Raw genomic sequence first — 6,410 nt, forward strand, 5'->3', positions numbered from 1 at the left:
GCCAGACAATCAGTCCATACTCTACACTCCTATTCCCAGTCATGCATCCACCCAATGCCTTGACCGTATCCTAGTGCTACTGTTTTCAATTGCAGGGAAGGGATAGGGTGGAGTGAACAAAAGAAACATCTGCGATAGGAAGAGACCAAGTTTGTCCAGGCGGTATTATGGCTTTTGATGCCATCCAGTTTATTATTTAATCAGGGCAGTTAGTGAGAGGCACATGGCCAAGTGGTTAAGGCATTGGACTAGCGACCTGAAGGTCGTGAGTTCGAACCCCCGCCGAGGGAACGTGTTGTGTCCTTGAGCAAGGCACTTAATCACACAGTGCTCTGCGACGACACTGGTGCCAAGCTGTATGGGTCCTAATGCCCTTCCCTTGTCAACATTGGTGTCGTGGAGAGGGGAGACTTGCAGCATGGGCAACTGCTGGTCTTCCATACAACCTTGCCCAGGCCTGCGCCCTGGAGAATGAAGACTTTCCAGGCGCAGATCCATGGTCTCGCAAGACTAATGGATGCCTTTAAACTTTAGTGAGAGGGGAAGAACCACCCAGGACATGTTCTCTTCTTGTTGCTGCCATCAGGAAGAACATAGAGGAGCCTCAGGACTCACACCCCCAGGTTCAGGAACAGTTACCATCAAGCTCTTGAACCAGAGGGAATAACTTCACTCAACTTCACTTGTCCCTTCATTGAAATGTTCCCACAAAAAATGGACTCACTTTCAAGGACTCTTCATCTCATGTACTCGATATCTATTGCTTATTTATTATTATTAGTTCTTTCTTTCTGTATTTGCATAGTTTGTTGTCTTTTAAGCACTGGTCGAACACCCAAGTTGATGTGGTCTTTCATTGATTCTGCTATGGTTATAATTCTATAGATTTATTGGGTACCCCCACAAGACAATGAATCTCAGGCTGCATATGGTGACATACATGTACATTGATAATAAATTTTCTTTGAACTTTGAAAATAATGGAACAAACTGGGACAGAGAGTTGCAGAACATGGCAGATGTTGGAAACCTGAAACAAAAAGGAATGCTGGTAATACCCAGCAGACCAAACAGCATACCCAGCTATGGAGACAGAAACAAAACCGAGTTAAAATTGCATTCAGATATCCTAACATCTGAAATGGGTAGTTCTGACACAAACAGAGGAGACTGGTTATCTGAAGTTGCTGGAGTCAATACTGAGTCATAGAGTCAAACAGCAGACGAAGAGGCCATTTGGCCCAACCAGTCCATGCTTAGCAAGAGGCCCATCTAAGCTAGTCACATTTCAGTCCTGAGGGCTGCAACGTGCCCAGATGGAGGATGAGGCTCTCCCTGGATTTAAATGGGGATTTGATTTAAACCAAAATTACAAAATCCAGGCTATTCCATTACGGCCTGAAACACTGAAATACTTGGGAAGACATCTCAGCATTTATTTTGCTGCTCAGTCATTTGGAACGTTAAGCTCTTTATATCCACAGAATAAACTCTTAAATAGATTATAGAAAAGAGGGGGGGGAAAGCATTGATCTGCATCTGGTCTCGTGCATTGCATTAGAACAAAACTCGACCTATTTTCACTGATCTCTAGTTTATTATAGAGTGATCAGACATAGCGGCTGCAATCTTCATACCCTTTCATAATCTCTGAGTAAAGCTCCCAGTAAAGTTGACTGATGCGCTGCTGAAATTTAATTCCAGTTCCTTGAATTTACTCTGATTGTGTAGTTCCTTGGTCATTAATTTTAGCAAAATTGTTTCCTCTTTTAAGTATCTCGATCAAAAATCGAATGAATCTTGCACGTGTATTCAGAACAATATCACACAACACAGGACTTAGCCCTCTTACCATTACGGTCAATGTATTGCAGCCAGAGAATCTGCAGGGCACTTCAGACAAGGCTTCCTTGACATCTGGTAAACATCTTGCAATGTTGGAGATCATCACAGATCATCAAAGGGGGGGGGGAAGGGTGATGGGTCCTGTCACAACCATGGAGACTTGGGAAAACTGGAAGCTAAAAACTCAACCAATGACCTGAATTTTATTAGAGAAGGAATTACATTCCTACCGTAGCTTTCAGATTCATTTATTTATCACGTACGTTGAAACATACTCAGGAATACTTCATTTGCGTTATCAACCAACACAACCTTAGGACGTGTTGTGGGCAGCCTGCAAATGCACCCACACATTCCAGTACCAACATGGCACGCCCACACACTCGGCAGAACACAACAAACAACCAAACAAAGACAACGAAAGAAGCTCCTTTCCTCCCTCTCACCCACCCATACACACAGACAGGCCTCTGGGCCTCTAGTCTCCAGTCTCCAGGCTTTGATCATTGGGCTCCGAGCTCCAGATTGACCTTCGGGCTTTGAACTTCATTGAATCCCCACTGTACTTAGAAAGCACATCAGCCAATCTGTACGTGGGAAGCTGCTATGGATAACAATGTAAGTTAATCAATTATCCATAATAGTTATTGAACATATTATTTGGTCAGTAAGAGCAAAGAATTGATTGTGGACTTCATGAGGGAACACACACCAGTCCTCATAGAGAGATCAGAAGTGGAAAGAGTGAGCAATTTCTAGTCTCTGGTTGTCAACATCTCTGAGGATCTGTCCTGGGTGCAACGTATCGATACAGTTACCAAGAAGGTGGACAGAGGCTATATTTCATTAAGAGTTTGAGGAGGTTCAGTATGTCACCAAAGACACTAGCAAATTTCTACAGATGTACCATGGAGAGCATTCTAACTGGTTGCATTGCCGACTGGTATGGTGGGGAGGTCATTACACGGCTGCAGAAAGCTGTAAACTTAGACAGCCCCATCATGGGGACTAGCCTCTCCAACGTCCTCAATGAGTTATGACTCAACGAGGTAGCATCCATCATTAAGGACCCCCATCACAAAGGACAAGCCCTCTTCTCATTGCTACCATCAGAGTGGAGAGACCGGAGCCTGAAGACACACACTCAACAATTCAGGTACAGCTTCTTCCCATCTGCCATCAGATTTCTGAATGGACATTGAACACATGAACACTACCCCAATACTTTTTCTTCTCTTTTTACACCACTTATTTAATTTAACTTTTTTAATATATATACTTCTCATTATAATTTAGTTTTTATTATGTATTGCAATATACTGCTGTTGCATAACAACAAATCTCACGACATATGCCAGTGATATTAAATCTGATTCTGATTCTGAAGGGCAGGTGTTGGGTGGCTAACAGGACCCATCTTCGCTGCCCTCCTTTGAAGTAATGTAATCAAGTTGTACATTTTCCTGTGAGAGTGGATGAGTTTCAGTGTAACTCACTGGGGTCCCAGCTAGCTTTATGTGTTTGTGTGGACTCAAACTCAGAACCCATTACAGAGAGAGGAGAGCACGACCCACCAAGGCACAGCTGGAATAGCGACAGAAGGAACTCCAGGAATTTGTGTTTAATTGGCCGATGGCGTAAGGGAGTCCAAAACCAAGAGTACGGAGTCAGAGGGTTGTGGAACTTGCAGCGGGATCAAACAAAGCTGGATCAGACAGGGAGAGGCATGGCTTTGTAGAACTTAAACAAGAGCATTGGAGTTTTAACGCCCAAGAGTACTACAACCATGTTGTGGTTTGGAGGCTTGCATGCTTCAATGACCTGGAGAGCTATGTTGGCTGAAGTCAGGGCTTTATACTTTGGCTCTTGGTGGGGTCACCCATGCCAAATAGGTCAAAGGGTAGAGACCAGACTAAGAGTGGTCCACTAGTCCTCAGGTTCAGGGGCTCAGCTCAGGGCTAACAACCCTGACTGGTCAAACAAAATTGTTATGGAAGCAGCAATGAAAAATCTTTCTACATCGATGGTATTCTGCATCATGTCAGTCTACCCAGGACTTGCATGGCTGACAGTAGTAAAAACTGAGAGGAACCTACAGACATGATGAAGGAAGCTGTGAACAACGCCAGAGATGGAGGACCAATGGCGTAATGGGCAGTGATAATAATCATTGGAGTTTTAAGTTACTGCAAACTGTTCTTTTTAATCTATAATATGTTGTACTACCTAGTCCTCAGAAACACGTAGGTGATAAATCTAAAATACACATTTGAAAAACAGTACTCTCTCAATCAGGGACTCAAGTTGTTTACAAAGAATAAAATTGGTAAATTGGTTCATCATTGTCTTCTCCTCCTTCACAATCATCGTCAGTGCAGGTGCGCTACAGGGCAATGTGCTTAACCCATGCTCTACTCACTTTGTACCTATGACTACGAAGCTAAGCACAGCCCCAATGCTATATTTAAGTTTGCTGGCGAAACCGCTGCCGTTGGCTGAATTAAAGTTGGTGCTGAATCAGCATATAGGAGAGAGATTGAAAATCTGGCTGAGTGGTGCCACAACAATGACCTCTCACTCAATGTCTGCAAGACCAAAGAGCTGATTACTGACTGCAGAAGGACTAAACTGGAGGTCTATGAGCCAGTTCTCATCAGGTTATCGAAGGTGGAGAGAGTCAGTAACTTTGAATTCCTCGGCATTATCATTTCAGACGATCTGTCCCAGGTTCAGCATATATGCACTATTAAAAAGAAAGCATGGCAGTGTCTCTAAATACTTACAAGTTTGTGCAGACTTGGTATGACATCTAAAACCAATAAATTTCTAAAGGTGTGCAGTGCGGAGTGTCTTGGCTGGTTAAATCACAGCCTAATATGGAAACACCAACACCCTTGAACAATTAGGATACGCCCCAATCCATCACAGGGAAAGTCCTCCCCAACACTGAGCACATTTACAAGGAACATTGCCACAAGAAAGCAGCATCCACCATCAAAGACCCCCACCATCTAGGCCATGCTCTCTTCTCACTGCTGCCATTGGGAAGAAGGTACAGGAGCCTCAGGACTCACAACATCAGGTTCAGGAACAGTTATTTCCATTCAACCAGCAGGCTCCTGAACCAGGAACTAATGACGATGATGTATCCTGATGAAGGGTCACAGCCCGATACGTCAACTGTTCATTCTTCTCCATGAATGGTGCCTGACCTGCTGAGTTCCTCAAGCATTTTGTATGTGTTAATCCATGTCCCTCCTTGCCCTGCACACTCAGGCTTAAAGCCGCTTAAACACCTCTCTCACCTCTGCCTCCACCACCACCCCAAAAGCTCATTCCAAGCACTCTCTGTGTGGAAACTTACTCACCCCCTCACGGTAAATCCGTGCCCTCTAATATTCAACACTTCTACCCTGGGAAAAAGATTCTGTCTGCCTACCCTATCTCTGCCTCTCAGAATTTCATAGACTTCTCTCAGATTTCCCCTCAGCCTCCAACGCTTCAGAGAAAGCACCCCAGGTGTGTCCACCCTATTAGACCACAAGACCATAAGATATAGGAGCAGAATCGGGCCATTTGGCCCATTGAGTCTGCTCCACCATTTCATCATGGCTGATCCTTTCTTCTATCTCCTCCTCAACCCCAGTTCCCGGCCTTCTCCCCGTAATCTTTGATGCCATGTCCAGTCAAGAACCTTTGCCTTAAATACACCCAACGACCTGGCCTCCACAGCTGCACGTGGCAACGAATTCCACAAATTCACCTCCCCAGAAATTCACTACCCCTTTGATTCACCACCTATTGTCTCTGGTTGTCTTGCCTCTGATATGGCCTGACTAGTTGAGTGCATCCAGCATTTTACATTGTGAGGTTTATTAATATTTGTGCAGCTTTTCTCCCAAAAACTCACCTGATACTTGTGCCCAATGCACAGACAGGCTCCAAGTGTCACGAAGGGCATCACTCTGCATCTCCGTCTTTAATGAGCCCCAGTCTTGCATTTACCCAATGTCATGCTGTGGACACCTGCTTGTTGATGCATTCTACTTTACAATAGAGCCTGATGATGTACTGTCCAAGGAGTTTTGCATATTCTTTATTTGCTTGTAGATGTATTTCCATGTGTCAATTTGCATATGTGTGCACATATTTGCATGTGTTCACATCTGCATATGTTCTTATTTGCATGTGTGTATATTTGCATATGGGTAGCAAGATGGAGATATGTCTCTGACTACCAAAGGTGTAAGTCACTCCTTGGACAAGGTGTAGCACCTGCTTAGTGCCCACCCTGCCGATCAGGGTCACGTGAATCCACGGGAGCGAGTGCTGGAAGGTCGTTTGAGCAGTTGGTGCACATCACAAGCCCTGGTAATGCGACCACTGATGCCAGGCTCTCCATCTTGCTACCCATATGCAAATATACACACATGCAAATAAGAACATATGCAGATGTGAACACATGCAAATATGTGCACACATATGCAAATTGACACATGGAAATACATCTACAAGCAAATAAAGAATATGCAAAACTCCTTGATGCCACTGATTCAGAGACAATC

Source organism: Mobula hypostoma, chromosome 13, assembly GCF_963921235.1.
Source record: "Mobula hypostoma chromosome 13, sMobHyp1.1, whole genome shotgun sequence".
Taxonomy (NCBI): domain Eukaryota; kingdom Metazoa; phylum Chordata; class Chondrichthyes; order Myliobatiformes; family Myliobatidae; genus Mobula; species Mobula hypostoma.